Consider the following 12,769-nt stretch of genomic DNA (forward strand, 5'->3'; position numbering starts at 1 on the left):
TGAAAAGGCAGATGCGTATTGCTGAATACATACTTTAACTACGTCATGGTTTCTCCAAGGACTGGCCTACAATGAAAGGATCGAAGGGAATGATAAAGGATGCTACTCAACTTCCTGCCCTCCACCATACCTATGACTTTTCCTCATATTAGTGGGATTTTTTGTTTTGTTTTGCTGTACGCGGGCCTCTCACTGTTGTGGCCTCTCCCATTGCGGAGCACAGGCTCCGGATGCACAGGCTCAGCGGCCATGGCTCATGGGCCCAGCCGCTCCACGGCATGTGGGATCTTCCCGGACCGGGGCACGAACCCGTGTCCCCTGCATGGGCGGGCGGACTCTCAACCACTGTGTCACCAGGGAAGCCCATGAGTGGGATTTTGATCAAGTCAGAGAAAAGCAAATTTTGAAAGAAAAAGGAAAAGAATAGCCTTTCACTTTAAGTAAGCTAATCAGAGAAGGAGAACCAAAAATTGTCTTTAAAAAAGTTTGTGAAACATGATTTTGTTTCATTTTAGAAAACTTAAAAAGTAAACATGTATGGGAAAGTTAATAAGGATATAACTTTTCTTTATTTTAGAGTCATAGTTTTTGGAGCTGGAGGAACCTTAAAGATAATCTAATTTAGACATCTTCGAATTTCTTAAGCAACAGAATATTTTACTTCAAATTAACATCTTATAACGGATTCTAATGCCTACCTCAGATTTTAAAAGTAAAGAAAGAGCTGCTCTGGTTGAATGAGGAAGTGGAGTACTTAGTTCTCAGGGTCAGAGTCCACCTCTGCCTTCTCCATATCCTATCTCTGAGTGACCAATGCTCCCACTTCACAGATGAGAACACTGAGGCCAAAGTACCACAAAACACCACAGGATTCCTTGCTTCTCATTCAGGGTTCTTTCTAAACTACATTAGGAAGAGTTTGCCTTCTCTCCGCCAACAAAATATTTCTACTTTTAGATACACCATGTTATTATGTTACTCAGATTTTATTTTCTCTTTATCTATCAAAGACAGGGTATGCTTGTATGTTGTAGCAACATTACAAGCCACAATTTCTACTGGCATCCTGCTCAGAGGCAAGCAAAAAAAAAAAAAAAAATAGATACAAATCCACCCAGAAACAAAAGATCTAGGAAAACACAAAGCCATTCCCAATCTTGTTTTGGAGGTCAATTTCTATGGTGACTTCCTATCCCAGCTTTTTGAGTAAGACTTTTTAGAAAATCTTATATGGTGAAACATCATTAATTATACATAGACATGCATATATACATAAATATATTATATATAACATATATATAGATATATCCACACTCACATATATACATACATATAACTGCCAATTTAAGGTAGTCCGCCAAATCAACCTACCTAAGGAGGAAAAAGACCTGTACTTGAAAAACTATAAGACACTAATGAAAGAAATTAAACACAAGCAGATGGAAAGATATACTGTGTTCTTGGTTTAGAAGAATCAGTATTGTTAAAATGACCACATTACCCAAGGCAATCTACAGATTCAATGCAATCCCTATCAAAATACCAATGGCATTTTTCACAGAAATAGAACAAATAATTTTTTTTTTTTTTTTTTTTTTTTTCCGGTACGCGGGCCTCTCACTGTTGTGGCCTCTCCTGTTGCGGAGCACAGGCTCCGGATGCGCAGGCTCCGGATGCGCAGGCTCAGCGGCCATGGCTCACGGGCCCAGCCGCTCCGCGGCATATGGGATCCTCCCGGACCGGGGCACGAACCCGTATCCCCTGCATTGGCAGGCGGACTCTCAACCACTGCGCCACCAGGGAGGCCCTAGAACAAATAATTTTAAAATTTGTATGGAAACACAAAAGTCCCTGAATAGCCAAAACAACCTTGAGAAAGAAGACCAGAGCTAGAGGAATCATGCTCCCTGACTTCACACAATACTACAAAGCCACAGTAATCAAAACAGTATGGTATTGGCACAAAAATAGACACAGAGATCAATGGAACAGGATAAAGAGCCCAGAAATAAACCCACACACGAACGGTCAATTAATCTAAACAAAGGAGGCAAGAATATACAATGGAGAAAAGACAGTCTCATCAATAAGTGGTGCTGGGAAAACTGGACAGCTACATGTTAAAAAATGAAATTAGAACATCCTCTAACACCGTATACAAAAATAAACTCAAAATGGATTAAAGACCTAAATTTAAGATTGGATACTATAAAACTCTAGAGGAAAGCACAGGCAGAACACTCATTGACATAAATCATAGAAATATTTTTTTGGATCCGTCTCCTAAAATAAAGGGAAAAAAAGCAAAAATAAACAAACAGGACTTAATCAAACTTAAAAGCTTTTGCACAGCAAAGGGAACCATTGACAAAACGAAAAGACAACCTACTGAATGGGAGAAAATATTTGCAAATGATATGACCAATAAAAGATTAATATCCAACATATATAAACAGTTCATATAACTCAACATCAAAAAAACAAACAACCCGATTAAAAAATGGGCAGCTGGGCTTCCCTGGTGGCGCAGTGGTTGAGAGTCCGCCTGCCGATGCAGGGGAAACGGGTTCGTGCCCCGGTCTGGGAAGATCCCACATGCCGCGGAGCGGCTGGGCCCGTGAGCCATGGCCGCTGGGCCTGTGCGTCCGGAGCCTGTGCTCCGCAACGGGAGAGGCCACAACAGTGAGAGGCCCACATACCGCAAAAAAAAAAAAAAAAAAAATGGGCAGAAAAACTGAATTGACATTTTTTCAAAGAGGAAATGCAGATGGCCAACAGGCACATGAAAAGATGCTCAACATCACTAGCCATGAGGGAAATTCAAATCAAAACCACAATGAGATATCACCTCACACCTGTCAGAACGGCTATCATCAAAAAGAACACAAATAACAAATGTTGGCGAGGATGTGGAGAAAAGGGAATCTTTGTACACTGTTTGTGGGAATGTAAATTGGTGCAGCCACTGTGGAAAACATTATGGAAATTTCTCGAAAAACTAAAAATAGAACTACCATATGACCCAGCAATTCTACTCCTCGCTATGTATCAGAAAAAAAACAAAAACACTAATTTGAAAAGATACGTGCACGGGGACTTCCCTGGTGGTCCAGTGGTTAGGACTGCGCACTTCCACTTCAGGAGGTATGGGTTTGATCCCTGGTTAGGGAACTCAGACCCCACAAACTGCGCAGCACGGCCAAAAAAAAAAGAAAGAGAAGATATGGGCACCCAATGTTCATAACAGCATTATTTACAATTACCAAGGTATGAAGCAACCTAACTGTCCATCAACAGATGAATGTCTAAAGAAGATGTGTATATTCTATATACACAATGGAATACTACTCAGCCATAAAATAGAATGAAATTTTGCCATTTGCAGCAATATGGATGGACTTAGAGGGCACTATGCTAAGTGAAATAAGTCACACAGAGAAAGACAAATACTGTATGATCTCTCTTATATGTGGAATCTAAAAAAATACAACAAACTAGTGAATAAAACAAAAAAGAAGCAGACTCACAGATATAGAGAACAAACTAGTGGTTACCAGTGGGGAGAGGTGGGGAGAGGCAACAGAGGGATGGGGGAGGGGGAATGCAAACTATTGGGTGTAAGATAGGTTACAGAGATGTATTGTACAACACAGGGAATATAGCCAATATTTTGTAATAACTGTGAAGTGGAGTATAACCTTTAAAATTGTATAAAAAATAAAAACAAAAATAAATAAATAAAACCTTTGGTTCAAGAAAAAAATAAAGTAAAATAGTGTCCCAAATAGACAAAGAGTAACTTAGCCTAAGTACTATCAAACCTCTGCATAATCAGCATTAAGTATCAGAAGATCAGAAGGAAAGTGAACTCCTTGTACATGGCAGAGTTCAAGGAGAAGCTGCATGACTATCAGACAAGGGAGCAGGAATCAGGCTTCACAGGCATGAGAATGACCCCTCAGTTCCCTTTCATCACTAAAATGTCACAATTCAATAATAACCGCAATACAAACAACCACTACCCTTACTGGCTACTGAGAACTACCATGTGCCAAGCACCATGCTAAAAGCACATCACAGGTCGGTTCATTTTCACCCTCAACGAAACACTTCAGAAGAATTCATTATGTCCATTTACAAGTAAAGATAGAAGAGGCTCCCAAAGGTCAGATCAATTTTGCAAAGCCGTACTGCTAAAGTGGCAAAGCCGTACTGTTAAAGTGGCAAAGCCAGGTTTTAAACCAAGACCAGAGTGCAAAGTTCTTTTCCCTTTGTTATTATCTCCTCCCTCCAGACACATAAAAAGACAAATTAAAAGGTATATAACAGAGAGGGTGGAGCTAAGGAGCACAGATGAGGGGTCCCGAAAACTGCGGGGGAATTACGGCGGCTACGTAGTGGAGATAATATCTGAACTGGATCTTGAAGGTGGAAGGTGGGTGGAGGCAGGTGATTCTAGAAAGATGGAACTGTATGGGAGGATACACAGAAGCGTGAGAAGGGGTGGAGTGGCCAGAGATCCACAAACAAGTTTGTGGCTTGACTATAAGTGCATGACTAAGAAGAACAGGAGAAAAATGCTGGCAGTGTCAGCCAGACTTGTGTGGTCATGGAAGAAGTTTGGGCTCTCTTCTGCAGATGATAGGGAGCTATGGGTGGCTCTAGGCAGAGGGAAGCATGGTCACATGTGGAGGGTATCTGCTGCCTGAATATGCATCATATACTGAGGTCAGCTCAGGGAACCTGCCTCAGGACCATGCAACAACCATGGGGCAAATGATAACCAGGGCTCCATAAGAGGAATCCAACTACCAAATGCAAACAAGCTCCTCAGCTTACCAAGGAAGAGCTAGACAAAGAAAACAGACAAAATCAGAAAAAGCACAGCATTATCTCCCGTGAACACCCACCTTCTAGCTACAAGATTATGACTGCTTGCTTTGACCTCCATGAAGCAAGCCAGTGTCCTTGATACATTTTTCATAATTTGGCAATGGCGTCATCTAGAGTCTTTTGATGGGAAAATTCTGGAGAAGCATTTAGGACATTGGAAGTAGCAACACCAAGCAGAGCAGCCCCTCCTTCCTGACCACACCAGGTGTGAGCCAGCCCCCAGGACACACTGTCAACACAGGCTCTTCTCTCCCATGGGCGTTTCTTTCCAGCAAGGGGCCTCTTTGGTGACAGTCACACTGCTTTTCCATTTGATGTCTTCTCTTTTTGGTTTCATAGTTTGGGGCAGATTCTATACTAGGAACTACCTCCACCAGGGGGAAAAAAAAAAAAAAAAAGATGCAAAAAGAGACAGTGGACTGACGAAGCCCAGAGAACCTATTCTCAGCCCCATGTGAAATGGGGCTCAACTATCCAGAGTGTAGCCCAGCGAGGCAGGGAGAGGAGATGGGAGGAGAGACAGGATGCAGTCCCAGCTCAGGGGTGGTCTGATGTAACCTGCATGTGATCCAGTTTTTGCCCCTATCTCTGGAAGGATCCTTCAGTTGCTCTGACAGAAGTTCATGTAACCCTTCCAGTGGAGGTAAATATAGGAAAAGGAAAGGACTAGGAGTAGCACTGAATTGCCTGTGACCCAGAACAAGACCCTTCTCTTCTCTTCTCTGGCCATGGCTGGGTTGGGCTCAGTGACCTCTGGATCTTTTCCCAGCTTTCACATACCCTGATTCAAATCCCGCGGCCTGACCTGAGCTAAACAAGCTTTTCATTGACCCAAAAAAGCTGTAGGAAAACCTGGAGTCTAGCCCCTGGCTAGATTTGACTATAACAAACATGGCCTAGGTTGGCCAATCAGAGCCATCCACCTCCTATCTCTGAACAAAGTGATTGGTCTGGGTTTCCCTGGTGGCGCAGTGGTTGAGGGTCCGCCTGCCGATGCGGGGGACACGGGTTCGTGCCCCAGACTGGCAAGATCCCACATGCCGCGGAGCGGCTGGGCCCGTGGGCCATAGCCGCTGGGCCTGCGCGTCCAGAGCCTGTGCTCCGCAACGGGAGAGGCCGCAGCAGTGAGAAGCCCACGTACAGCAAAAAAAGAAAAAAAAAAAAAGAAAGTGATTGGTCTGAGGGTGACATGTAACTAAAGCAGATCCAACACCAGTTCCTTATGGGAGATTTGATGTGGTCCCTGGGAAAGACAGAGGAGGTCTATTTGTGTTTTCTCTGGGATAACAGAGAAAAGCAGACAGAAGAACTAAAAAGACAAAGAAAAAAATGTGAAAGGGTCTTTCGAGCCCCTTGATCCTGCTATGCCTGAAGCCAGAACTACCCATGGACTTTTAAGTTATATGAACAAAATAAATATCTCCTCCAACCCCCCATTTTTTTTCACTTAAACTAGAGTGAATCAGATTTCTGTCACTGACGACTAAGAGAATCCTAACTAATACAACTCCTCCCTTAGAGGACTACTGTAAGGAATTTAAAAAAAAAACAAACAAACATGTATGACCAGTGCCTTAAACACTGAAGGCTCTCGTGAGACAGTAGTTCCTCTCCCATCTTACCCGTCCAACAGCACATGAAGGAAGGGAAGATGGAAAACGGTACAGGAACCTTGGCATACAGAGCACCCAAGATAAATATAAAGAGACTTTATTATCCTGATAAAGAGATAAGTCAAAAATTGTGTTTCAGCATTGACGGGATTACTTTTGAAGATGGCGGAGGAGTAGAAGGACGTGCTCTCACTCCCTCTTGTGAAAACACCAGAATCACAACTAGCTTCTGGACAATCATCAACAGGAAGACATTGGAACTCACCAAAAAAGATACCCCACATCCAAAGACAAAGGAGAAGCCACAATGAGGCAGTAGGAGGGGCGCAATCATAGTAAAATCAAATCCCATAACTGGTGGGTGGGTGACTCACAGACTGGCAAACACTTATACCACAGAAGTCCACCCACTGGAGTGAAGGTTCTGAGCCCCACGTCAGGCTTCCCAACCTGGGGATCAGGAAACTGGAGGAGAAATTCCTAGAGAATCAGACTTTGAAGCCTAGTGGGCACTGATTGCAGGACTTCAACAGGACTGGGGGGAACAGAGGCTCCACTCTTGGAGGGCACACACAAAGTAGTGTGTGCATCAGGACCAAGGGGAAGGAGCAGTGACCCCAGGGGAGACTGAACCAGACCTACCTGCTAGTGTTGGAGGGTCTCCTGCAGAGGCAGGGGGTGGCTCTGTTTCACCATGGGGACAAGGACACTGGCAGCAGAAGTTCTGGGAAGTACTCCTTGGTGTGAGCCCTCCCAGAGTCTGTCATTAGCTCCACCAAAGAGCCCAGGAAGGCTCCAGTGTTGGGTCGCCTCAGGTCCAACAACAAACAGGGAGAGAACCCAGCCCCAACCATCAACAGTCAAGTGAATTAAAGTTTTACTGAGATCTGCCCACCAGAGCAACAGTCAGCTCTACCCACCACCAGTCCCTCCAATCAAGCCTCTTAGATAACCTCATCCACCAGAAGGCAGACAGCAGAAGCAAGAAGAACTACAATCCTGCAGCCTGTGGAACAAAAACCACATTCACAGAAAGACAGACAAGATGAAAAGGCAGAGGGCTATATACCAGATGAAGGAACAAGATAAAACCCCAGAAAAACAACTAAATGAAGTGGAGATGGGCAACTTCCAGAAAAAGAATTCAGAATAATGATAGTGAAGATGATCCAGGACCTCGGAAAAACAATGGAGGCAAAGATTGAGAAGATGCAAGAAATGTTTAACAAAGACCTAGAAGAATTAAAGAACAAACAAAAGAGATGAACAATACAATAACTGAAATGAAAACTACACTAGAATGAATCAATAGCAGAATAACTGAGGCAGAAGAACGGATAAGTGACCTGGAAGACAGGATGGTGGAATTCACTGCTGAAGAACAGACTAAAGAAAAAAGAATGAAAAGAAATGAAGACAGCCTAAGAGACCTCTGGGACAACATTAAACGCAACAACATTCGCATTATAGGGGTCCCAGAAGGAGAAGAGAGACAGAAAGGACCAGAGAAAATATTTGAAGAGATTATGGTAGAAAACTTCCCTAATATGGGAAAGGAAATAGCCACCCAAGTCCAGGAAGCACAGCAAGTCCCATATAGGAGAAACACGCCAAGACGCATAGTAATCAAATTGGCAAAAATTGAAGACAAAGAAAACTTATTGAAAGCAGCAAGGGAAAAATGACAAATAGCACACAAGGGAACTCCCATAAGGTTAACAGCTGATTTCTCAGCAGAAACTCTACAAGCCATAAGGGAGGGGCATGATATACTTAAAGTGATGAAAGGGAAGAACCTACAACCAAGATTACTCGACCCTTAAAGGATCTCATTCAGATTCGATGGAGAATTCAAAAACTTTACAGACAAGCAAAAGCTAAGAGAATTCAGCAACACAAAACCAGCTCTACAACAAATGCTAAAGGAACTTCTCTAAGTGGGAAACACAAGAGAAGAAAAGGACCTACAAAAACAAACCCAAAACAATTAAGAAAATGGTAATAAGAACATACATATTGATAATTACCTTAAATGTGAATGGATTAAATGCTCCAACCAAAAGACACAGGCTTGCTGAATGGATACACAAACAAGACCCATATATATGCTGTCTACAAGAGACCCACTTCAGATCTAGGGACACATACAGACTGAAAGTGAGGGGATGGAAAAAGATACTCCACACAAATGGAAATCAAAAGAAAACTGGAGTAGCTATACTCATATCAGATAAAATAGACTTTAAAATAAAGAATGTTACAAGAGACAAGGAAGGACACTGCATAATGATTAAAGGATCAATCCAAGAAGAAGATATAACAATTATAAATATATATGCACCAAACATAGGAGCACCTCAATACATAAGGCAACTGCTAACAGCTATAAAAGTGGAAATCGACACTAACACAATAAGAGTGGGGGAGTTTAACACCTCACTTACACCAATGGACAGATCATACAAAATGAAAATAAATAAGGAAACAGAAGCTTTAAATGACACAATAGGCCAGATAGATTTAATTGATATTTATACGACATTCCATCCAAAAACAGCAGATTACACTTTCTTCTCAAGTGCGGACGAAACATTCTCCAGAATAGATCATATCTTGGGTCATAAATCAAGCCTCAGTAAATTTAAGAAAATTGAAATCAGGGCTTCCCTGGTGGCGCAGTGGTTGGGAGTCCGCCTGCCGATGCAGGGGACACGGGTTCGTGCCCCGGTCTGGGAGGATCCCACGTGCCGCGGAGCGGCTGGGCCCGTGAGCCATGGCTGCTGGGCCTGCGCGTCCGGAGCCTGTGCTCCGCAATGGGAGAGGCCACAACAGTGAGAAGCCCATGTACCGCAAAAAAAAAAAAAAAAAAAAGAAAATTGAAATCATATCAAGCATCTTTTCTGACCACAACACTATGAGATTAGAAATGAATTACAGGGAAAAAAACGGGAAGAACACAAACACATGGAGGCTAAACAATATGTTACTAAATAACCAACAGATCACTGAAGAAATCAAAGAGGAAATCAAAAAATACCTAGAGACAAATGACAATGAAAATACGACAATCCAAAACCTATGGGATGCAGCAAAAGCAGTTCTAAGAGGGAAGTTTATACCTATAAAAGCCTACCTCAAGAAACAAGAAAAATCTCAAATAAACAATCTAACCTTACGCCTAAAGGAGCTAGAGAAAGAAGAACAAACAAAACCCAAAGTTAGCAGAAGGAAAGAAATCATAAAGATCAGAGCTGAAATAAATGAAATAGAAACAAAGAAAACAATAGCAAAGATCAATAAAACTAAAAGCTGATTCTTTGAGAAGATAAACAAAATTGATAAACCATTAGCCAGACTCATCAAGAAAAAGAGGGAAAGGACTCAAATCAATAAAATAAGAAATGAAAAAGGAGAAGTTACAACAGACACCGCAGAAAAACAAAGCATCCTAAGAGACTACTACAAGCAACTCTATGCCAATAAAATGGACAACTTGGAAGAAATGCACAAATTCTTAGAAAGGTATAAGCTTCCAAGACTGAACCAGGAAGAAACAGAAAATATGAACAGACCAATCACAAGTAATGAAATTGAAATTCTCATTAAAAATCTTCTAACAAACAAAAGTCCAGGACCAGATGGCTTCACAGGTGAATTTTATCAAACATTTAGAGAAGAGCTAACACCCATCCTTCTCAAACTCTTCCAAAAAATTGCAGAGGAAGGAACACTCACAAACTCATTCTATGAGGCCACCATCACCCTGATACCAAAACCAGACAAGATACTACAAAAAAATAAGATTACAGACCAATATCACTGATGAATATAGGTGCAAAAATCCCCAACAAAATACTAGCAAACAGAATCCAACAACACCTTAAAAGGATCATACACCACGATCAAGTGGGATTTATCCCAGAGATGCAAGGATTCTTCAATATACACAAATCAACCAACTGATACACCATATTAACAAACTGAAGAAGAAAAACCATATGATCATCTCAATAGATGCAGAAAAACCTTTTGACAAAATTCAACACCCATTTATGATAAAAACTCTCCAGAAAGTGGGCATAGAGGGAACCTACCTCAACATAATAAAGGCCATATACGACAAACCCACAGCAAATATCATTCTCAATGGTGAAAAACTGAAAGCGTTTCCTCTAAGATCAGGAACAAGACAAGGATGTCCACTCTCACCACTATTATTCAACATAGTTTTGGAAGTCCTAGCCACGGCAATCAGAGAAGAAAAAGAAATAAAAGGAATACAAATTGGAAAACAAGAAGTAAAACTGTCACTGTTTGCTGATGACATGATACTATACATAGAGAATCCTAAAAATGCCACCAGAAAACTAGTAGAGCTAATCAATGAATTTGGTAAAGTTGCAGGATACAAAATTAATGCACAGAAATCTCTTGCATTCCTATACACTAATGATGAAAAATCTGAAAGAGAAATTATGGAAACACTCCCATTTACCACTGCAACAAAAAGAATAAAATACCTAGGAATAAACCTACCTAGGGAGACAAAAGACCTGTATGCAGAAAACTATAAGACACTGATGAAAGAAATTAAAGATGATACCAACAGATGGAGAGATACACCATATTCATGGATTGGAAGAATCAACATTGTGAAAATGACTATACTACCCAAAGCAATCTACACATTCAATGCAATCTCTATCAAATTACCAATAGCATTTTTTACAGAACTAGAACAAATCATGTTAAAATTTGTATGGAAACACAAAAGACCCTGAATAGCCAAAGCAGTCTTCAGGGACAAAAACGGAGCTGGAGGAATCAGACTCCCTGACTTCAGACTATACTACAAAGCTACAGTAATCAAGACAATAGGGTACTGGCACAAAAACAGAAACAAAGATCAATGGAACAAGATAGAAAGCCCAGAGATAAACCCACGCACCTATGGTCCACTAATCTATGACAAAGGAGGCAAAGATATACAGTGGAGAAAAGACAGCCTCTTCAATAAGTGGTGCTGGGAAAACTGGACAGCTACATGTAAAAGAATGAAATTAGAATACTCCCTAACACCATACACAAAAATAAACTCAAAATGGATTTGAGACCTAAATGTAAGACTGGACACTATAAAACTCTTAGAGGAAAACATAGAAAGAACACTCTTTGACATAAATCATGGCAAAATCTTTTTTGATCCACCTCCTAGAGTAATGGAAATAAAAACAAAAATAAACAAATGGGACCTAATGAAACTTCAAAGCTTTTGCACAGCAAAAGAAACCATAAACAAGACAAAAAGACAATCCTCAGAATGGGAGAAAATATTTGCAAACGAATAAACAAAGGATTAATCTCCAAAATGTATAAACAGCTCGTGCAGCTCAATATTAAAGAAACAAACAACCCAATCCAAAATGGGCAGAAGACCTAAATAGACATTTCTCCAAAGAAGACATACAGATGGCCAAGAAGCACATGAAAAGCTGCTCAACATCACTAATTATTAGAGAAATGCAAATCAAAACTACAATGAGGTATCACCTCACACCAGTTAGAATGGGCATCAACAGAAAATCTACAAACAACAAATGCTAGAGAAGGTGTGGAGAAAAGGGAACCCTCTTGCACTGTTGCTGGGAATGTAAATTGATACAGCCACTATGGAGAACAGTATGGAGGTTCCTTAAAAAAATAAAAATAGAATTACCATATGATCCAGCAATTCCACTACTGGGCATATACCCTGAGAAAACCATAATTCAAAAAGACACATGCACCCCAATGTTCACTGCAGCACTATTTACAATAGCCAGGACATGGAAGCAACCTAAATGCCCATCGACAGACAAATGGATAAAGAAGATGTGGTACATATATACAACAGAATATTACTCAGCCATAAAAAGGAACGAAATTGAGTCATTTGTTGAGACATGGATGGATCTAGAGACTGTTATACAGAGTGAAGTAAGTCAGAAAGAGAAAAAGAAATATCGTATATTAACGCATGTATGTGGAAAGTAGAAATATGGTACAGATGAACCGGTTTGCAGGGCAGAAGTTGAGACACAGGTGTAGAGAACAAACGTATGGACACCAAGGAGTGAAAACTGCGGTGGGGTGGGGATGGTGGTGTGCTGTATTGGGTGATTGGGATTGACATGTATACACTGATGTGTATAAAATTGATGACTAATAAGAACCTGCAGTTTAAAAAAACAAACAAACAAAAACAACTAATACTAAACTTTCTT

General features: G+C 41.0%; 1 protein-coding gene across 3 annotated transcripts in view; it reads right to left on the reverse strand.

Moving 5' to 3' along the window:
• The window catches only part of PDE1C (phosphodiesterase 1C), a gene marked incomplete at both ends in the record, with an annotated part of 536,637 nt that overhangs the window by 271,379 nt on the left and 252,489 nt on the right, over positions 1-12,769 (reverse strand). The gene's annotated exons all lie outside the window — the stretch shown is intronic.

The sequence above is a fragment of the Hyperoodon ampullatus genome (genome assembly GCF_949752795.1).
Source record: "Hyperoodon ampullatus genome assembly, chromosome: 9".
NCBI classification, from domain to species: Eukaryota; Metazoa; Chordata; class Mammalia; order Artiodactyla; family Ziphiidae; genus Hyperoodon; species Hyperoodon ampullatus.